The sequence below is a fragment of the Rhea pennata genome, chromosome 5 (genome assembly GCF_028389875.1).
Source record: "Rhea pennata isolate bPtePen1 chromosome 5, bPtePen1.pri, whole genome shotgun sequence".
Taxonomy (NCBI): Eukaryota; Metazoa; Chordata; class Aves; order Rheiformes; family Rheidae; genus Rhea; species Rhea pennata.
Genome location: NC_084667.1, coordinates 15,807,428 through 15,831,153, shown reverse-complemented (window position 1 = coordinate 15,831,153; position 23,726 = coordinate 15,807,428). Strand labels below are relative to the sequence as shown.

At 39.4% G+C, this 23,726-nt stretch overlaps 1 pseudogene; it reads right to left on the bottom strand.

The window, feature by feature from the left end:
- Positions 1 to 4,227: 4,227 nt before the first annotated feature.
- LOC134140706 (cytosolic phospholipase A2 epsilon-like) lies at positions 4,228 to 22,128 on the bottom strand (annotated as a pseudogene).
- Between the last annotated feature and the right edge of the window lie 1,598 nt (positions 22,129 to 23,726).

Genomic DNA, 23,726 nt, shown 5'->3' with positions numbered 1-23,726 from the left:
TCTGAACAAAAATAAGAGGAAAGCTGCAATAAATATGCAAAAACATGATTTTGGAGAGATGATGGCTGAACAGATAACTTTGCAAAGGATATTATCTTTGAGACAAATCAATTAAAACATCAGTAAAAATTACAAAAAATATTTTCAGGTAAAAAATATTTTGTTCAGCTGAAACTAGTTTATTTTTTTTAATGTATAACTTTTTTTAGTTGAAGCTACATTAAACAAAGTATTTTGCATTACAAATTCAAAGTGTTCTTTTTTTTAAGTCAAAATATTTAGATTTTTTTATTGTATGGATTTTTCTTTCTCCTTTAACCAAAACAACTTCTTGAAATAAATAAATTCACAAAATTTTCCAAGTGATCTTAAGAGGGTGGGGGTCACAGGTTGGAGAAAAAATCTGAAAGTTTTTATTATCCATTTCTAAGTGGGAGACACCTTCAGTTTGAATCTAAATCTAAATTCTGAAGAATGAAAGGTGTAATATTGCATAGTCATTGGAGAGGTAGATTACAGGTATGGATAGAGGCAGGATTGGGGGCAGGGTATTATATGTTTTACTAAGAAACTATCTTGATAATGACATGTATGAAGGATGACTTTTGTCTTCAAAGGTCTATTGAGAAACTTGATTAAAAATGATTTCACATGCCCTTGAATACTCTGAAGAGATAGAGAGATAAAGATCTCACTCCTCCTCCCTCACAGGAAAGAACTGGGTGTTTTTTCCCATCCAAAAGTCATCAGTGAAGTATTGGCCCAACATCTCTCAATATATGCAATCCTGGCTTCAGATTTTGTTTTGTTTTTTGCAAGAAGAATTTCAAATCCAACCCTTCTCTCAAAAAGCAGAGGCTCACGACCATTATTTCCAACTCTCCCTGTGCTCTGGAGACGGGAACGTGACCGAATCTCTCCTCGCTGCATGAAAAGGCCTCCTGAGGTTCAAGTAACCTCTTCTCCTCCCTCATCTGATCAGCCCATAGACATGAGGAACACCAGCACCTTTCTGTGCCAGCTAATTAGTTTGGAGAGTCTTTGCAGTAATTCCTTTAACACAAACGTGGCACGATGCACAGCCTAGGACCTTTTTAGAGAAATCCACAGCCTTGATAGCAATTTGAATTGAATCAGTTCTCAGAATACAAGGAGGTCATCCCACATCATCAGCGGATTAAGGGGATAAATCTTCACTCGCAGGCAGCCTGAGAGGCTTCAGAGAATCCCGCCAGAGACTATATTTACCCCTAATTGCTTCCAAGGCAGCACCCTCACATTTGGCATAGCTTGTGCGACAGATCACAAATGAGTGTTGTCAAAAAACAAACTGTTGCAGACCTACCTTATTCTTTAATACCAGTTATGCTGCTGCTAAATCATTTTGAAAATCCAGCCCATGGATCAGCAGGCTGCAGCTCCTCCCATATAAAATAGCATCACCAATACTGCACATTGTTATTTTCTGCTTAGCAGCTGGCAAGCCATTTGAGCAAACATCTCTTCACCCACACTTTTATGTTGCCTTTAAAAGCACAGGAAAAGTGCCCTTTTCTTCCCCAGACAAGAAATCAAATGAGAGTTCATTGTGGAGAATGCTCACAGCCACCAAGAAAGCTGAACCTACCAGGCGTTAGCCTCATGTGCAACATCGACCCTTTGACTCAGACACTAGTATTTGTCTGACTTGCCTTCAAGTCAAAATACGACATTGCTAACCTAGATGATTTGGGCAAAGAAGATTCTCAGTTGCTAGCTTAACAGGCCCACATTTTTTTAAATGGACACCCTCCTTTTGGCAGCCCATTGGAAGCCATCCTAGTTTTCTGAACTTACTGCCAAATACGTACATCACCACACCTCACATGAGTAAAGTCCAAGGCTCAGTGCCAAATGTTGCAACCACCAGCAACCAGTTGGTGCAATACAGCAGGCACAAACAGCATCATCTCTGCTACATCTTCCTGGAATTGTTGAAAAAATTGTAAAACGTTTAAATATTAAATAGATACTTAATAAAAAATTTTAAACACTTTTTTAAAACTCACGAGCTATTTTTTTTAAAGCAACAATGAACACAACCGAACTGCTAAAGTGACCTCTTCCTTTTCTACTCAGCTCACAGAAGATTACTGCCATCTTACTGGTGAGACAGAACATCAAATTATCCTAGCCCAGATCAAGAAAAGGAACCGAAAAACTGGCCTTCTGGTTAAGATGGTAGAGTTGAAAAATACAGACGTTCATCAGTAAATGGAAAAAAAAAAAAAAAAGAAAGAAAGAAAGAAAATAAAAAAAGGAGTTGTGGAACAGGACCGTCTTGATGTTGCGCGAAAGAGTGGCAAAGGTTACTGCCAGCAGTAATTTCCTTTTATGAAGGGAGATATTCTTTGGTTTGATTCATATTGCAGCAGACAGGAGCTATCTGCTAGCATTATCTCAGCACTTCAGTTTGGATATGTTATTTTGAACAGACGCACAGAAAAAGAACTGCTGCAGAGGTGACAAAGCATGATGATTATGTCCTGCTAAATACACACGAGTCTCCGAGACTAACGACAGAGACCATTTACCTTCCGACAATGGCACGTGAGGCACAGAGACAAGATTCCACTTTGCCAGCACAAATATGCAGCTCTCTGGCAGTCTGCCATCCGTTTTCTTTTCATGCATACATCAGTGTAACGAATGAGATGGCAGCCAAGGAGAACAGAAAGGACTGATAAAAATACAGATAAAGCATAAGGTGAATTCTAGTCACATTAGCAAAACAATTTCAAGTTGTCACAGTCTGTATTATTGCATAAATATTGTGGCATTTGGAGGAGTGGCATTTAAACTCCTAAAAGGCTCATTATTATCTGAGTCATCCGCACTCTGGTTTTAAAAACAGGATTTTTTTTTCCCACCCTTCGTCTTCATCTCGTCTCTCGAAGTGGCAGCCTTTCTTTCATCCTTTTGCAAAGGTTGTTAGCAAAGCTCCTGGTTGTCTTTGTCTCCTCAATATCTTGTTCTTTGGCACTAGAAGTAAGAAGAATCTCTTCCTAGATAAACTCAGTAGGCAAACTGCGTGGAACTTAATAAAAATAACATGTTGCAATGATTGCATCCATGAGATTGCTATTTTTAATAAGATTTTACATGGCATTTAGTATTTGAATAGTAGCTATTATACTGTACATGTATCAGTTTACACATGATACAATCAGTTCTTATAATAACCATTTGAACACATCATCGTAAACAGACATTTATCGCTAACAGGTGTGAAACAATCTCATCAGCACACCTGTGGTTTGGATGGCAGTGGGAATAAAGCTATAGCAGCGGCTACACAGTGACCCTCCTGATGTTGTGGGAGTGAATAGATCTGGTGCCACAAGTTTTGTTACCGTGACCACCTGAAAGCTAACAGGCAGATTAATAAATGAAGATAAGGTTACAGCCAAAACTAGGCTGTTGAGCTGTTTCTCTAAAACCAGTAAGTAGAGGATTCAAAATCTTAGCTGTTTCCTTAGTTTTAAAATCCATTCGGTAGGTAATAGCCCAGAGAGAAGTTCAGTAGAAGTGGATGAAGCCAGATGATTTTTATGAAACAGTAGAAAAATCAAGCTACTTAGTATATATTGATCACTCTGGAACAGGTTCATCAAAAATTTACACTCAACTCAATGGCAGTCAAACAGGTAAATTCGATGAAAATGAGACTTCTGCCTAAAAGGAGGACACTGACAAAACCAAGGATATTACCTGCAGTACCATTCTTTGATTGTCAGTCCTCTTTTTCCAGGTGCAAGCATCTTTTGGCACCTGCTACTGTCAAAAGCAGAGACATAAGGGAGGACTTGGCCTAATCTTTGCTTTTGTCTCTAGAACAAAGACCACGTACCACTAAGAGCTGCATCCAAACGTGGCATGGACTTCTCCCAGGTTGAAACCTCATCGCTATATTGCTGTATCTCAAACTGGATCCTATAACACCAATATTGTAAAGTGAATTTGAAAAAAAAAAAAAAAAAAGAAATCACAATTTGCTAATGATTTTAATGCTAGAACCAGGATTAATCACAACACACAGTATTTAATGAAAGACATTGTTTTCTTCATTTAACAAGCTGATACGGATATTCCTTTTGTATGGATTCGTATTTTCTGATTATTTAACTGTTAGTCAGTTACCAAAACTTCTGTTATTGGTCAAAATATACTTTAACAGAGTTTATATAATCAAGGCAATGAACAGCTTTTAAACTGCTTCTTTCGTTCCACCGCAGTTTGCAAAACCTGAAGAATTGGATGTTTATTATTCAGCAGCTTGTTGAAATTTTTCTTCAGTATATGTAAGCCATATGGAACAGCACAGTTGGACACATCTACTACCCCCTGCTCCATTTCTGTGAGACTGCACTCCACATCTGAAGTAAAAACAGTGAAATTCATCATAACATTACTGAGGTGGGAAACTCATACCAGGCAATGGAGAGTAACAGTAGCAGCCCCAAGAAGCTTAATTCTCTCAAGAAGACAGCTGAAGATTTGGCTATGATATAGACACTAAACCTGCCGTACTGCTAAAATTCAGTAGTTTAGCACAATTGCAGCTGATACAGAATTGACTGGCGGAACCATTTTGTCATGGAAAATGTTTTCCCCTCAAAAATAAAGTTTTCCGTGAGAATATTTCACTTTTTCAGATTCAGGATCTTTAATTTTTCTATTAGGTAAAATGAGATTGGGGCTCCTAGCTGGTGAAGAATGACATCAGAAAGCTCCTGGAAGGACAAGTTTCCCTCTCAGGTGGCTGAGACTTCCTAGACTTTAAATAGATGCCACAGGAAAAAAGAAAAGGATGATGAAACTACACGAGGTCTTACCAATAAATCAGCACACGCGGGTTTGTTCAGTTTTTGAGTAAGTTTCCCTGGTTCATAGTAAATTGGGAACAAGAAAATAGGAGTGCAGTCATGCAAAAATTCAAACTGAATTTGCCAAGTAAATTTTCCTGGAGGAAAAAATGGTAACCATTTATTCTATTACAGAAAACAGAGTTGCTTGTAGCCTTCACAGATCCTTAATTTTCTTACATGTTGTCTGAGCTTTATATTTTAAGACTTTTCAATTTCATTTAAACAAAGTAAATGCAATACCTCATTTTGGAAGACTGAGGAGTGCTAGTATAAGCTACCAGTGAATGGAACTTATCAGCTGCCTCCTTTCCTTCATTATCAAAGGAAAGAAAATTGTCCAGGCTCCAGATGAGTTTTATCTCCAGGTATAGCTATTCATGCTTTTAATTTTGAAATTCTTTAGTTCAATTTCTGGTTGGTTAGCCAAAATGACATCCAACACAGCAGAACTATGAATACGGAAACAGCCAGCTGAGCATCTTGCCGGTCTCTCCTTTGAGAAGAGAGATGCATTGAGTGGATAAACCAGATGGGACAATCTCAAAAAAGGATTAATGCTCTTAACTTACTAGGTGCCTTGTATTTTTGGAAGGTGTCACACACCAGTGGGAAATAGACCAAGACAGGTGCCTCTGAGTGGTCCTCAGACAGGTAGCACTCCTCCAGAGGCTCCCGGTCGCCCTCGCGCAGCTCTACCCGGGGGAACGGGATTCCTTGCTCTGAGCAGTACTCCGAGAATAGGTTCAGCGGCTGGGTCATCGAAGAACACAGTTGCAACTCAGAGAGGTTGAAAGAAAGCTACCAAATCCTATTAGTGACATTTTGTTGCATTAGGTGAACATGTGATTAAGTGTTTTGTAAATAAAGGTAACTAACCCCTAGAACCCTTGATTTTAAATAATCCTGGGTGCAGGGTTGACTGTTTATTTTCTAACACTGTGCATTTTTAAGTCAAGATTACTGTATTCTAAAAAATCTATATGAAATTCAGGATATTTTTGTAGATTAGTGCCCACAGCAGAAGATTTGGATCATGAAATTTTGGTTAAACGTAATTTCTCACAGACCACAGATTCTTGAGTATTTGTATTCAACGCATCTAGAAATCACTGTCTTGATAGTCTGCATCAAACAAATCACACTATTTTCAATCTTATAACCCCTGCCCAAAGTTTCTTCAAGCATGACGAAACACTAAACCTGATTGAGGCTTATGTAAGAAACTCAGTTTTCACTCAAAAACTAGCAAAATTATGTGCTAATTATATTTTTAAAACTTATTTAATGAAGTATTCAGGAGCTAGGATACCACAGTGACAAAGCTCCGCAGAATATGTAAACTTGTGTGTGCATGCATGTGTGCGTGTTTTCATGCCTCCCAGAAAGCTATAGAAAATAGCCCTGACAATGAAAACAAGATTTTGCTTATAATGTTGCATAGCATCACTAATGTGACCACTTAATTTAAAAAAAAAGACAGATGATTTTCTGAAAAAGTGAAATGTTGTAAGTCAGCTGCTGGAGTCACAGAGATAAAAAAAAAAAAAATCAAAAAAATCACTACTTCAAAACATCACCAGGGTCTGCGATCCTCCGCTGTAGTTCAAATGCAGAATGACATCCACTTTCCTCTCAGGCTTCAAAATGGGCAGACAGCTGGTATTGATGAAGAAAGCTGTATCTACCAGCTTGAGGTAGTCATCCATTTCACTCAGTTGACTGGCAGAAGAATCGAGCACTGTGTCTGAAAGTCAAAGGGTTGTATCATTAGTTACTGTAGGGGCAAGTTCATTTCTTTTCAAATGACCACGACAAGGAAAGAAAGTAAAGGCACAGTCCACATCTTGTGTATTAGTTTTTTTATGCCTGGGTAGCTCAGCCCCAAGATCAGTACAAGGGAGTACTTTGAGGTTTATCTTCATCCAAAGTGATAATTTAAGCTGCTTTTTCAGCTGGTGTAAATCTGCATGTGGCTAGTCATTTCAGCTTCAGTGGAAGCTGTGGGCTCTTCCATGAGTTTTCCTGGGAAGAACAGAGTTGAAGCAAGCCTGAAATGACTTCTTGAATACAAAAACAAGACCAGAAGTAAATTATCCAGGACTCAATAAACCAACTCCACAGACAGCTTCCCAGCATGAGCAATTACTTAATTGATTTATAACTGTACCAGTCCAAATTTGCCTTAATACTAATTCTTATCTGATATTTGGCCTCAGCTTGTATCATCCTGCAAATGACCTTCAAAGATGCATCTGAAAATGGGTCTCCTTACCTTTCCACATGCAGAAGCTATCATTTTCCAAGTATTTATTATGTAGTTGCAAGCCCTTGAGGAAATTATGATAACTTGAAACCACTGGTCTCCCCGTCATCAAGTCTCGAAGAGTATTGGAAAGGCAACTTTGGGGAACAGATAAGAAAGTTGTCTGCTCGTGAGATCTTTTAGGCAGAGCAGGTTGATCCTCTGTGGAGAGGATGAGAAGAGGGTTTGTATCTGCAGCCATTTAGAGCATCTCTCCAATACTAAGAATAACAAAGAGTGAATCTGAACTTCTGATTGTCTCACACCAAGGGTATCTCTGAACATTTTAAAAACTGGTAATTAAAACAAGTTTTGCCATGGACAAAACTCCCCAGGGATTACGTATGGTGAGCAGCACTTTTTTTTCCCCCCTTACTTTCCAGGGCATCTGGTTTTTTTCCTGCTTTCCCTTCACTCCAAAGGCTTGGCCTGACCCAGAACCAGACACAAAATCAAATGCCCCCAGAAAGACAGGCTTCACATTCCAGAGGTGCGTGAAAGTAATACAGATGCAAGCGAAAAGTAATCCAAATAACGAACCAACTTCATGCTCAGTGCCCCGGGTCCATCTGTGCCAGAAGTCTTCTGAATGACCCGAGAGGTAGACAGCATCCATAAAACTCTGGGAAAACATATTACTCCATGTGCCTGGAAAGGTTAAAACACACCTCCACTTAGAACTACTACACGTTTTTACAGCGCAGTCCTGTAGCTGTCCCCGGTCAGCCTTACTCAGCCACAGCAGTTGTTTGAACGAGCACTGTTTCACATACAGCTTCATACTCATCCAACTTTACCCTAACTGCCCAATTATGATCTTTTATGAAATAGACTATGAATACCAAATGTTATGTCATTCCATATAATGTCTGGATTATTGATTAGGCCATTTTAAAAAACAGAAGTGTTTATAAAAGCCAGCTGCTAATTTGTAGTACTTCAAAAGGTAATTCTAACAAGTGTGATCTGTTTTAATCTAATTTAAGAAGTCCAGCAAAGTAATTGCACCTACTCTAGGAGTTTGCCTCCTCTACAATTCGTTTTGCTACTTTAGGATATTCCATTTGAGATTTAAATTGAATCTGATATGTTACCTGGTACTAGTGTTTCTACTTACAGACAGGTAGTCATTAAAAGATGACTCTATGTAACCAACTACATGTTTATAAAGTTGACATTTTTCTGAGATAATAAATCAGCTTCCAAGAAGCAGATCCGGGATTCTGGGATCTTCTTCACCAGGTGACCCATGAAGAACTCACTACCAAAATGGCCTGAACGAACAGAGGCTCCGTATTTCAGGAAACCCACCTCATATGGTGTGAACATCACCCACTCTGCAAATCAGACATCAAGAAGGACTTATTGCCACTAAACATAAGTAAAAGTACCAGGTTATCAGCAAATCAAAAGCTAGAAGAATAAGAATTGCAGCTTGAGCATGCGGTGACAGACCACCACATCTTGAAAAGAGTAAGTACCTTTCAAGCTAATGAGTGTCAAAAAGCTAAATACACCTCCTGCACTAGCACCGAGAAAATCCATTCAGCTTGGGGTTCAGGTTCAGTTAGGCAGTAAGAAGGAAAAACTAAGGCTGAAAAGTCCACTGATGGTTAAGGCCCTGCTCAAGCTGCAGTATGGTTAATTCCCCCAGGGTCAGCAATGACACCAGCTACCATTCAGGCTCAGATTGTGCCAACTGTTGTTTTGTGAATCTCAAAAGACTCAGATGTACTAAGCAACACTTTCCCAAACCTTGGCAAAACACACTGGACTGCAAGTTGTGTCTGGAAGCAGATGACCAGATTCAGATCCACTTTGATAACAGCAGATAATACCGTGGAAATGATCAATGGTTGGTGCTGCTGTTCAGGGCACGTAACACTGCAACTCCTCTAATCTATCTCTGGGTGCTTGGAGTTGCTGCTTATCGTCACTCTCCTCCATTCTTCCCTTTCTGCCTGCTCCTTACCTTTCCTTCATCCTGCTCTCCACGGCTTTCTTGGATTACTGCTGCCTCAGCAATAGCCCAAGCAGCTGAAAGAGGCCGTGAGGAGCAGGTGGAGAGGAGGAAGGAGCAGCAGCTGCAGCAGGTCTCAAGGCTGCAAGAAGGCCCCTCCACTCCTCACAGGGCAGCATCTTTGTGCAGGAATGTCTCTCAATATTTGGACACTTATTTTTCCTACAAGTCAGAACTCAGATGTGAAGATAGAGAAAAAAAATATTTAAAAGAAAGCTTTTAAAAGAATCTTATGATATTTAAGAAGCTTAGATGCTTAAAAGAAGCTTTTGGCATTCACCTAGTCCTAAAAAGAAACTTCTTATATGCATAAAAATGTGTATAAAAATCATTACCTTTAAAATCCAGAGTGCTAAAGTCATTCTTGAAATTGAGGGACAGGTATATGGGCAGTGGATTCTGCCCCTGATTCAGTGCAAGTTGCTGATCAGAGAGTTTGCGAGCATTTTCCTGTTTATGAGGAACAAAAATCATTGGAAAACATGAATATGACGTATGGACTTCATAAGGCATCTAAGCATGGACTGTTATAATGAAATGTCTCCCATATCTCAAACAATCTTGTTGCTACTACTACTGCTTCAATTGTTCAACCACATGAGTATGTACATGTTCATCTGTCTAGGACACTTCAGAACCTCGCCAAAGCATCATCACTGATGCTTCCAGGGTTTTGTTTCAGAAGAGGGGACCATGGTAGACTGCAGGCATCTTGCTTCTGCAGTCACTGTCACATGTCTTAGATAATTTAATGAAAGAGAAAGCTATTTGGCTACCTTGGAAATGCTGTACATCAAAGTCAACCAAGGCCTTTTTAAATATTGTTTTGTTGTTTGCTAGTATGGCTATATATCGCTATGTCTGAACTTAGCTATATCAGAGCTCTCTCCCCTCTGTATGTTGCTAGAATGGTCATTTGAACTGAAATGGAAGATGGAAAATCAGTTTCATTAAACTCATTTTTCACATGCTCAGACATTTCCCTGAGATGCTTCCATTTAGTCTTACCATGTCAATTTTTTTCTATAAAGTGAAAGACCGACCCCCTAAGAACTTTCAGATACAGCTAGAACACCCTTAACAGAAAGTATGTTGCATGTTATTTTTTAATACATATATGCATGTGTGTGTATATATACACATATGTATACACACACACACACACACACACATATTTATCTCCAGCCAATCTAAAACAAATAGTTTGGTTCAAAATCCTGTATTAGTATCAATTGGGCCCTTCCTCCTGGGGTATAATTGAATCTGGAAAGCCAAAGCAAAAATGAAAAGTTATAATTTCTCCAAAATAAGGGATGTAGATAGAATACCTCACTATGTAACATAGAGTCAATGAATAGTCCCCACAGATCTGTAAAAGACACCTTGTCCTTCATGCTTTCTTTCACAAATTTCCTTTTCATAGTATTTCAGATGATCCAACGAGAAGCAGTGCAGCTTGCTTTTGATCACATGTCTCCGGATATCATCAATCGGCCCTTTGAGATTCTTCTGTGACCAGTCTGCATCTTCATAGAACTTTGCCATGGTCCTGACAAAAAGAAACAAAATCTACGGTTCAGGACTGGGGTTCATAAAAATTCATGGGTTTATATGACACATTTAATGCATAACTGTACATAACTTCTTGGGCATCATTAATTTCGAAAACTTTATTTCCCAGAGCCACTGTTCTGGGGCAGGGGTTGTTCAGCCAAGAGGTTCCTTCATCTGCTCCATGACCCTCAGTTAATAGTCAGTAAAAACTCTGATTTACCACCCACACCTGTAATTACTGCTTGCAATACAGCTAACTAGTCAGTAGGGGGTAATGTTGCCCTTCAGAAAAATCACTTGTCACTGCTTGTCATCCTAGCAGTCAATTACTCAGTGACCACCTATTTCATTGAAAATGACCCTGCAGAGGACTGATAAATGAATAATGATGTTAAATACATGTTACAAATGCATTACACACAAATCTGTGTGAATTATAGATTAAGGTTACCTGCAACAGCAGTTCTTAGACATCAACATGGGGAAGTAGTATGATTGGTTATATCCCATGATTACCTACCACCTATCCTATGCTGAACCTACAACCAATTCAAAAGCATTTCAATCATCTGTTAACCGTTCTCCATATTTTAGTCTTGCTAAATCAGTTATAATCTTTGTTACATCATCTTGCAATAAAGAACTAGTTTAGGTTGTAGCTTCCCTCATCTACAGAGCTTACTAAGAAAGGATAGGGGTTGGCCTAAGCAATCACTCAAAGAAATAAAAGATTTACCCATCTTCTTCCCTCACATGCACATCATAAGATTCACCCTGAAAATCAAGAGTGAAAATACCATAAATTTCAAATGGAGTTGAAAGTGTATAAAGGTCATTTTTTACAGTATGAGCAATTATTCAGATCTATAGTCTAGTGATATATCTTCGGTCCATCCTTTTGCACACAACATTCACTACATTTTCTGTTAAAACATCTTTTAAAGAAATCAGTGATTCTGAATGTACTACTCTTTCCTTGAATACTAGTTATATTTTCAAATGTCAGCAGAACTAAGCATATTCAGCCAGTACAATTTTTAATATGAAACTAGGTATCACATAGGTACAGCTTACATTTAAATAGTGATTCCTGTGAAAGGTTACTCACTCTCGCTATTGTTACTTTCTCTCGCAAGTCCGGGGAATTCAGAGGCACAGTCAGGGGACTACTTACACCCCTTTCCCTTTTGTCCAAGCTTTTCTGGATTAAAGTGAAAAAAAAGATTATTATAAGAAAAAAAAAATAGTTTACAGTCCATAGGTACAAATCTATCAGACAAGGGCCAATTCATGATGTTTCCCACAAGTTACTTCAACTGTTATCACTGCCCATGAACAAAGATATACACCACAGGGAAAGCTCTCTCTGGGCAGCGTCATCTCCAGGCTGGGTTGACTGTACTTGACGTAGTGGAACAGGGCTGTTTCGCTGTCTCTCTGGCTGGAGCCAGGACCTAAGGAAATGTCTAAGGAAATTCCTTCATAGGATCCTTTCACTGTGAAAGTGAAATCTCTCCCTAAAAACAAGAAGCAAAGCACAGAAAAACTTTAACTGCATCTGACACTGAAAAATAACAACAGAAAATGCCCTGAACAAAGTTTTGACATTAATGCAGTCAACACAAATTTGGACCAAGACTTGTGCTTCCCAGTGTAAATGCAGATGCAGTCTGAGTAAAGACCAAGACAGAGAGTATTTGCTAGACCAATAGATGCCGCTGGAAGCTTTCATAACCCTTGAGATCCCATCATAGCCTTTCAGTCCTGATAGTTAAACCTCTTCTTTTACTTTCTGTTCTCAATGCAGGCATTTATGCTCTGTAACATTGCAGTCAAGCTTCAGAGTTCTCCTCAGTGCATCTGCATAGTTTCCTTTAAGCCACATAACATGTGGTTCTAGATTTGGTTGTACCTTCCATAGCATAAAAAAAAAAGTGACAAATCATCTAATTCAATAACCCCTCACTTGCGAAAAGGCTCTTCATTTTCACTTCATCCACTTCTACTTCCAAATGGGAAACTTCTCATGACTGGAAGATAGAAGCAATAAAATCATTGGTCACTGCTTCCAGAGAAGTTCAGAACTCTCACGGAGTATCTAGAGGGCCTGTGGATGCACTAGGCTTGGCCGTGATGTCCTGCTAATATGAGGTAGATTGCAGAGGCTGATTCTCAGCTTCTATAAAGCTGGAAGCACTACTGTAGTCAATGGAGCTAGGATAGCTCAAGATAAGACCTGCAACTTTTAAATATAATTAAATCCCCAACAGTTAACAGAAGGATTTTTTTCCCCTTCTAGACCACGTTTTGACCTTCATCTATAACAGAGTAAGCTGAAGGATATGTACAAGCTCTATGAAACAGCTAAACAGATGGGCCTGTATCTTAAGACCTCTGGGCTGAAGCTGAAACTTCTCAAGAGTAGTGATGCACAAAGGAGGGAAAAGCAGCACAAGAGCATTATACTCGGAGTATACTCAGAATACTTTGGAGATGGCAAGAAAAAGAGTGTCCAGCTCCAAGACTGATATTTCTGCTTTTCCCAGTAGTAAATTTGCAACAGCACTAGATTTACTCACTTCTGAGTTTTCCTTCCCTGTTTACTGGCATTTCTTCAGTGGCAGCTCCCTGGCACTGTGGCAGAGTACTGACCCAAGACTCTCCCAACTTCACATGTACTACAAGCCTGTGCCTAAGGGACACCTATGCTCCTTCTAACTATATCCTTCAGTTCTTCTGCACCATAAGAACATAAGCAAAGGAGATAAAATGATTACCACTAATACGCCATTAGTAATGATGTTTTCAGATACATCTGGACTGAAAAGCAAAAAAGAAAAGGCTTAATTAAATGGCTAGTGTATGATCAGTGTGAATAATTTGCTTAATATTTCTCTGAGCCCAGTTTTTCTATATGCTGAGCACCATCAGCACTTCAATCTTTCACTTCAGCTTTGTGCTCACTGCCACCTCAAAGACCCGTGGCTCCTAGAGACATTCCCTGCTTCTCACCCCCCCTGATCTGCATCATCTCTCCTAAGGCTGAGTTACAAAAGGAACATCCATCTAACAGGAGCTGGAAATGTTACAGTAACTGCGATAGTAACTTCCATCTCAAGGGAATTCACCAGATTCAGGATGGAAAAGGAAAAGAGGAAGAGGAGGAAAGGATGTAGTATCTGAGGCTAGGTATATGGAGGCGCTTCCCTAATACTACATTATCATTCTCTAAAATGGCAACTTCTCTGATGAGAAGTTCTGGGTCATTTAGGCTTTACTCACACGTTTTCCAGTAGAAATTCCACTTCCAGCTCTTCCCAATTCTGTAAATTAGATATCTTTTTTTTAAGGAAAATGAATGGATAAGGTTTTTGCCTTTGATGGAACTCTGATGGTTTTTTAATAACCCTCTTCCACAAGATTTTGATATTCCCACTTCCTTTGTGGAGTTATCTAAAATGAACAGGGACTTTTTAGCCACTCTTGTGTAATGCTTCTCCATTGCTCTATCATTTACAATCAGCTGTCACCTCAAGGAGCAGAGAAAAATGAGTATCATGGAGTAGGGGGCAAAGCCTTGCTGTTCATATATTTTGGAGTTGAGGCATAGGACAATAGATGTAGAGGAAGAGGGGATAAACAGGTGGAGAGAGGAACATGCTCGAGAAAAATGGGAACAAAGTGGTGAGTGTATCTGGGCTAATACAGGAGAATCTGTAGAGTATGGGGATTAAACATAAAACAAGGGGTGGGAGAAGAGATTGAGCTAGAAAAGGAAAATTGCCAGAGAGAAGGGAAGAAGAGAGGGAGGGAAGACTGAAATTGCAAAGAGGGGTAAGGAAAAGTGTACAAGAGGGGCAAATCAGGATGAAACAAGGAGAAAGAGTAAGAATACAGAACAGGAGGAGGAGAAAAGAGTAACACAGCAATAATATATGAGAGGCAATGAATAAGCCTCTGAATTGCTTTACTGCAGACATTTCCTGGTCGTGGGGTCCTGCATGGGAACACAGCCAGTTTGGGAAATACCATACAAAAAAAAAACATGCATCATGGATAGCTCCTACATCACCCCCAGGGAGGAAAACAGTATTTAGTGGAAGATACAAATCTTTTTCTGACAAGCTCCATAAGAAAAATTTTTTTATTCTTATCTTGAAGAAACTAACATTTAGAGTCAAATATCCTTTCAGTCTGGCTGTAAAGCATATTTTAGCTTTGGAAAGAGACTGTGAAAATTGGGCCAAATCTGATAATGTAGTTACTAGGCAAAAGCCATCACTACAGTAAAGTTGAAAGTGAGTATTTTCATATTCACTGGCTCATTTCATTAAGTGCGACATCTTAGGTGACTTCTTTGAGAAGTGGACCTGTGGCAAATAAACAAGCAGCTGGTTGTGCTACCTGCTTTTTAATATAAAGCAGAAGCTTTGGGAAAAGAATGATGGCCACCATTTGTGCCCCCTTCATACAGAATTTGAGGGACAGATTTTAGAAACAGTCACTTTACACACATGCAAGGCAGATTTCATCCAGTGTCAGATCCTGACAAATCTGTACTATCCAGGCTCATTGATCTGTTCCAGCTTTATCCAAATGCCAGCAGAAAACATTTAGAAGACCCTGGCTTATAATATGTCATGTGGTGCCTATCTTATGTTCCCACGTGATGTATGCACAGACACAGATAAGTTATTTTCCTAAAAAGTTCCATTCAAATTTTTGCAAATGAAAGACTTGGAGCAAAGCAATGGAAAGGCTTGTTAGACCATGCAATGAGCAACAGGCTCAGTAGGAAGCAACCTGGCATTACCTATTCCCCTCCCTCAGCCCTCCTTTTGAGATACGTTAGCAGATGAAACAAATCATTATGGGCAGAGATGGTAACACTGACTATTATCAACATTGTGCAGCCTCAGTTAAGTCAGTTTTGCACACAGCTAGCTCAGAGCAAACTCATGGCTTAATTCATACTTCAAACACTCTCAGTTGCATGATGCTTATCTCAGGAAGGCCAGAGTCAGTGGGAGCAGAAATACTGAAAACCTTAGCAAAGGAAATGATCATCTTTCTAGGAGAGTAATTAGTAGACATCCTCTTTCCAAAGCAATAGAAATATAAAGAACAGGCAAGAGCATTTTCCAGACAGCCTATCTGATACAGTGGTTTAGAAAAAAACTAAACACATACAGTTCTTAAGAACTGCAAATGAAAGCCCTTCGCAAAATTATGAAAAAGCTCTGAAGTCACATTATTATATGCAATCTTTAAGCAAAGACAGCGTTATATTTTGAAGAAAGTAATCTGAGTACATTTTTTTGCTTTTTTAAAAGACAAATCTCCTCTGATTTCACCACCTGACTTTTCAACTTCACCCCTTCCAAAACATTTTGTAACAAGCTCTTTATCCCTTTTAATATCCTAGAATGGTAAGTTTGGAAGGGACCTCTGCAGATCATCTAGTCCAACCGTCAGCATAGCCCATATGGGGACTGAACCCACAACCTTGGCATTAGTAGTACCATGCTCTAACCAGCTGAGCTAAACCTGCCCCCAAACACACAATATTCTTTGAATCATGTGCATCAAATAAATCTCCCAGGTCACACACTACCCTACAAGGAAAGAATAAAATACTGAGTAGCTTCTCTTTCCCAAAACACTATCCATTCTGTGCAGTGAGTGGGGCTCAGCTCCTCTGAAAAGGCAACATGTATTCATGTACTAAAAGATCATAAATCGACTTTTTTTTTTTTTTTTTAAAGTAAAATACTCTCTTTTACCAGAAGAGAGAAAAAAAGGGATTTTCATGAGAAAATATAAATGTTTACCACACATTGCCAAACAGAATTTGTGGTGAAACTGAGAGCTGGCACCCTTAGAGTAGCTACAAGCTAATGGGAAGTGCAGCACCTGGAAATGGCTGCAAGTTTGTTCCCATCCCTGTTCTGTCATTCTCCTAACAGAGATGAGAGCTCTGACCATCAACTTCCTCATTTTTTATGCCTTTTTTTTTTTTTTTTCTAAAAAGAAATTCGATAACAGTAATCTTGTTTTTCTCATGTGGAACAGAAACATGTTTGAAATTTCATAAACAAACAGAACAAGAAATCCAAGAAATCCTTTTTGCACCTAACTCTAATCACAATACAGAGGTGACTATTTCTGGGTTCTTCTAAGCCCTGAGTATTTGATTTTGTAGCTTTAATAAGGTTATTCTTATACAGTCTTCACGTACATGTACTGTAATTTTTAACACAGGTACTACCTTTGGAGAAAATTGTGACCAGTAATATTATTTTATTTATCCACCTATTTTTGCTTGTCTTTCATTTCTTACCTCTGGATTCAATTCAAAACTCAAGTGAACTTTTTCTCCAGGTTGGATTTTAGCTATATCAAAGCAGACAGTACAAAGCTGGTCATTTGGTGTGAAAGTGTCTTCATCACAGACTGTCAGCTCCAGGATATTCTGAGAAGAGCAGTAGAAAAGGATGTAAATGCCATATTCTGTGACTAGAGAGGAGTCATGAATTAGTTGATGTGCAGCCCATGCGTCACTCAATGCAGGCAGACAACAGTGCGGTTACCCAGAAGACTCCAGCAGGCCTTAGCTCAAGTGAAGTAGTCCCCTGTGGTTCAGACCACAAAGCCAGGTAGTGATCTAGAAGAGTAAATCCTCAGAAGATGGTGATAAGATGGTGAGTAAGAGCTCAGAAGAAAAAAGCTCTGCCTCCTCTGCCTCTAATGCTAACATTACAGACATTTTAAAAGTTTCTTACCACTGCTCTAGGGCAGAAAAAAAAATCAAAATACACTCTCCTCCAAATGAGCCATAATCCCCCTAAACTCACACTCATTCAACTCACGAGATGAGCACTGTTCAACCAGAAGTCAGTAGCAGATGTAAGGTTTGATTTCTTGTAGCCTATTGGTGTTTGAAAATGTGTCCATTTAATGGTAGAAGGATTGGTATTAGAAAAGTTTTTATCAGCATTAAGTTGTGTTTGCCTTTATAATTCACAAATGGCTTCAACTGTTCATCTATAAAGCAAGTAAAGCATGACAAAAACACCTTCAAGCTTGCATATAAGAGGATATTACTAATCCTTTAAACAATTTATAAGGGCTCCCATGCAATTAATGAGGTTTTAGTGCTCAGATGACAACAATCAGGATAGCAGAAAAGCCTTAGCAAGGCTCACAAGTTTACTTAGTGAGTTTACAAGTTTCCTACTTAGTGGTAGGAAAGACTTGTGCCTGTGCCATCTGTTCACATCGCTGGCTTGGTCTAAAACACTTACTCAGCTTTTTATAATTAAAAGATGAATGGGTTTTATAATTATAAGGATGACCTGCACTTTTTGAGAAAGATCCATAGACTGTCTTACATAACATTGTCACAGCTGCTGTTATTTGCCAAGTAAAGAAACGTTAAGGTAAATTTCAAGAGGCATTTATTCCTCCCCCTCTCCCCCCATTTTATAGACTTGCTTGCTTGTACATAAGACAGTGTGTGTGCTGGAGGCATTTGTTCAACTTCTGGAGAAAATCGTCTTCTAGCAGCGCATAGACTAATAGCAATTACACGCAAACAAGCACCAGTCTGAGAAAGGAAATAACATTCTGTTGGTAGGAAGGAGAGCTTGTCTCCTTTATAGACTTTCAGATAGCCAAGGAAATTCTCAGATTTAAGCTACTGGTGAAATTCTGGCCCCTTTGATGTCAATTGTCAAACAGCATTAGTAGAGTCAGGATTTCAGCTACCATTCTGAAAGAAAACCCACCAATCACTACACACTGTTGTAAAAACATCACGGCCAGCCAAAGACCTTCTAAGGCACAGAAGCCACCCCCCGTTCCAGCCAATCGTACTTGTACCAGGAGGCTGCATTTCTCTGATGCCCTCTTTGATATCACCTGTATCTTAACCATCCTATTCCTCATCAAACCTTAGGCCCACATAAAACATCTGCTGTGGGAAGTCTTCTCATTTCTTCTTACCTCTCTCTGAATACACAAAAAAGAAAATCACATGTACCTGCTTCTGAAGATCGGTCTCTACTAGGATCAGAGGCCTGCAAGTGGCAGGACAGATGGCTAAATGAGGGTAGTGTTCAACCTCAGGTACATGGTGGAGAGGTGGAGGGACCATGCAGGACTGCAGGTGGGATGATGCTGGAGGTCTGTAATCCCCCCTGCACCCCACTGCTGGTGCCCCATGCACTCTGCACTGCCGCACAGAAGCTAAATTGTTTCTGGAGAAACAGATAGAAATCTTTTAGGCAGGTGTTGGGATTGGCTAGTAGTAAAATATTCAGCCTACTGAGCAAAAAAAAAAAAAAAAAAAAAAAAAAAAAAAAAAAAAAACTTTCAACCAGCAGCCACCATGCAAGGATGGATGAAGGTCAGGGGAACCCCACCACATTAGTGCTTCCAAGGAGCTGGGTGTTCAGTAGTTAAAAATCCTCAACATCAACCCAGCCCTACATGCACACTCTTGTTAGAGCACAGTCAGCACCACCAGCCTTGAGCTGGAGCACAGTAGGAGAAGACCCCCCCCCCTTCAGAAAGCTTCAACTTATCAGCACAAGGGGAGATCTTACCTTGACTGCAGTTTGTATAACAGAGTGGAAAGTCTCATTCCAGATAGGATTTTTGCAGTTGCGCACGGATCTTGTCCGGGCTTCCTGAAATGAAGCTGTTGGCAGCCACAGCTTCACATAGCAATCAGTCAGACTCACTGTGTTAACAAAAAGATGTGTAATTATCACAGCAGTGGTTTTTTAATCATTTGTTTTGCCCAATCTGGGAGATAAAAGAATCTTCAAATTCTACTAAATATTTCATTAGACACAAAGGAAAACATGCTGGATTTGGAGTTAATTAACTTTGCTTCTCAAATTTAAATCAATTTCAAATGAAAGCCAATTTTAACCCTAAAATAATACTCTAACAAAAGTCAAAATAGTCAATGTTGAACTGAACCATTGACTTTTCTGATCTTATACCTCTATTTTCAACTATTTGCTAAATTCCAATCAAATTCATATATGATCCCACTCTGAAACTTCACTTTTCAAAAAACTGAAATATTTAGTTTTGGGAGGTCTGGAGGCCTGATTGTAATTATAATGGACCAGTCATCCAGAGCAAAATAGCAACAGAGAAATACAGGCATATCAAAACATAGCCACTGATTTTTTTCTTAGTATCTTTCATAGGCATGCTGCTTTCAGAAGAAAAATGCACAGGGTCTGATAAATGGGCATTGAAGAATTAGGGAATAGGAAATATGAAACAGGCAGTGGAGGGAAGGATGACTTATTTCTCTATACGGAATTTGGCGATTTCTATTTTAAATTGTTTTCTAAATCAGAATAATTGAGCCTAAATGATATTTAAAAACAGATACTACTTCGGCAGCATTAAAAACATGAGATAGTACTATAAGCCAAGTAGCAATTACATAATAGCATTAGGTTCAGGTGACAGCGGTTTTCTTAATAACCAATAAACATGCTAGCAGTTTGGGACTGAGGAGGAGATAAATTGTACAGAGAATACCAGTGATACTTACACAGATCTGCTTTACGTACGTTTCACATCCTTGTAACTTTTACAGTGAGCCAGCCCAAGTGAGGCACTTCTGCCTGCAGAACAATGAGGAAAAAAAGCTTAATTATTTGTAAAGGATTAGGATATAACCAACACAGCCTACCCTATAGCGTAGGAAAGAGGAAGACAAATATTTTTAGAAAAAGTAGTCGTAGGCTATTTTCATATTAATGCGGTGAATATATTTCCATTTTAATTATCTGGTTCCAGATTTCTGTTTGCCAACTAGCTATGTTTATAAAGGTTAAGTTAAAATGCAGTTTTTCAAGAAGCCGTAGAAAATATCACATAGATAGCTTTCATTTAAAAAGTCACTAAATAATTTCCCCTATGAAATCCAGCTACCTTCAAACTACAGGGTTTGCTCTTTAACCTCCAGCGTGACCGAGCACAGCAGACTGCAACGCAGCACTTTCCACGGCGCCGGCCTGGGGACCGCGAGGCGTCCTCCCTCCTCCAGCAGTAGCTGCTGCTGCCCCGGCCTGCGACACCGCATCACGTCGCTGCAGAACAGGATGGATATCCTCCTTTCCCTAGTGCCCCAGCCGACACAGACAGACACAGCCGCAGCGATTACTCCGGGTAGCTACGGGTGGCGAGTGCTCTGCTCTCGCAAATGTAGCAAACACGGGAAGCCTCCCGCTTCCACACCACTGCACTACAGCAGGATGGCAAGAGGGAGGGAAAAAAATAAGCTAGGGAACAGATTCAGCAAACTCAGGGGAAAAAAATGGTAAAAATGTTATTTTATTACAGCTGTCTCATTTATTAGCATGTAAACCAATGATCGCTCAGAAAAAGGAGTAAGCTGCTACATATTCAGCGTGTAACATGTTCAGTACTTTTCAAAACCTTTCAACAGTTCCTTTTCATAAAAATTATGGTTCAGAATTATTTTAAGGGAGACGCACTGAATAATACATTTTATTCTCTGATCTGTCTCCGTAAAGCTAAGAAAAAACAATTTCAAGGTTGAGCCTTGGATGTTATGAGATATGATTAAGGTCATGTAGTGAGGTTGCTGTAAAATCAGGACTAAAATCCAGCTCTCCTGGTTTCTTGTCCAGCATCTTAACCACACACTCACCTTCTTCCTCACTCTCCCAACCCTCAAGTCATAGTGAATGTTTTCCACTCTAGAGAACACATTCACAGAAGAAACAAATACTCCCTTAACTAACCGTTAAAAGTAACAACTCTCATAACTTTCAACCTTAGGGAGAAATGGGAAAGACTGGTGAAGGCTCCAGGCAGCACAGCTATTGCTCGTGTCCCAGCAGCCCTCCTCCAGCAACCTAGGTGCTGTCCTCCAGGTAGTACCTTGTCTACAGCACTACGTGGTCTTCCATGATTCCTCCTCCTGACTCCAGTTTTCCCATGCAGATTTGTTTGGATGAACCAATCCTGGGGAAGGGGAACCAAGAGAGGAGCCAGTGATGAAGCTTACAACTCAACAATTCTTAGTTTTCAGTTTTCATTTGGATTCAACATGGCAATAATAAAGGGCACTACTATTTGTCCATGGCAAGACTGAATGCATCTCGCTATCTCAAAGCCATCTATGGGTTATTCATACTAAGAAATCTGTGTGCAGACTCCTTTGACATTTAAAGAGCAAAAATCTCCCAAACATTTGCTTTTGATTAACCTCAATGAAAATAGCCGCAGAGATCCTCCCACCTTGCTGCTGATTCTCTTACCAAAGGTGAATAGGCCGATGATCCCATTGGTATGTCTGTTTTAGTAAAAACCAAAGCTATAATGGTCCAGTCCGTATGCTTCTCGGGTAGCAGGTGTTCCTTGAACACTGCTTCCCAGCCAACTGGGGCAGATGACAAGGAGAGGTACAAATTGACTCATAGCTCCACCTGCCACTGATTTCAAAAGCACAAATAATGTGCTTGTTTGATGTCTCATGAATAGCTTACAGCTGCAGGGGTTTAGGGGGAAAGGAGAGGACATCAAACATTTTTATCTTAGGCTAACTCCAAAGGGGTAAGAAAAACTACTCTGGTAGAGGCAGATTCTGGTGAGAAAATAAAAAGGATTGCATTAGAAGAAGCTTACCGGCATTACAGGGCACTTGAGTGAATGACCAAGAATGTCTCTTCTAGCTGCATGAACGTGTACGAAGTCTCCATGAGTGTGGGAGATAAAGCGCAGTAATGCATCAGCAACCAGCTTCTAAAATGAGTCACAAAACAGAAGTTGCTCTTCTAGCAGCTACTTCTGTGTTGAAAGATATAGCCAATTAAAATAGCTATTAAAATTAAAATAGCTATTTATCACTGTCAGGTTTGAGTAACCCCATACAACAGTCAAATGAATACGTCTGGACCCTCATGTGAACTGAAGGGGGGCTAAAATGACAGTGCAACTGCAGCCATCTACTGCGACTATGGCCCCCAAGCTCTTAAAATTCACACCTCTCTTCTGGCAGCCCCATGTAAATTGATTTGACAAAGAGAGATAAAACTGCAATGGTTTCCACCGTAACTCCTCTGCCCACAAAACGGAGGCCAACTCATGTATAACTGCAGACAGTTAAATAAAACACTTCACACTTTCTCACTTATTTTTGTTGCTATATAAGGAAGATCACAGAGAAAGTAGAGACAAAAGAAACTTCTCTTATTGAAACACATTTCAGTTAAAGTGCTACTTTAACTTAAATTATTAGAAACCTGAGTCTTAACACAAATAATTATGAAAATCTTTCAGAATTAAAAAAAATTTCACCCATCAAAAGGGTGAAAGAAGAAGCAGTTAATCTGGAATAATTTAACTTTTAGTCTTATCCCAATGTAAGAGGTGCCATAAAAGGAGAACTTAAGGAAATCTTCTAGATAAACTCAAATGGGTCTGTGATTCTCCCTTAAAAAGGAGCATTTCCAAAATGCCACTTACCATATGAAATAGAGTTTGTTCCATGATTCCACTAAACCAGTTACAGTCCCACAGGAAATTACGAATGTAATGGATTATGACATTTTGCTCTAAGTAATTTATTGAGCAGTACATCAGACTAATCCATTTTTGAATCTGATCCATTTTTGAAAATTCCTATTTCCTTTATATGTTAAAGGAGTATCATACTTCAGCTCCACTTCAACCAAAATATGATTAATGAAGTCTCCGTGATATCAGAGACTAATTATTTTCACGTTTCTAGCAGATCCTCCTCTCATGATCTCATGGGGAAAATACAGTGTTTGTCACATGGAGAAGCATTTGAATTAGATGCTCTGGGTAAGCAGAAGTGTCAGACCTCTAAACAAAAATCAGCATCCTGGGAAAAAGTACCAGAATAAAAGATCAAGCAGAT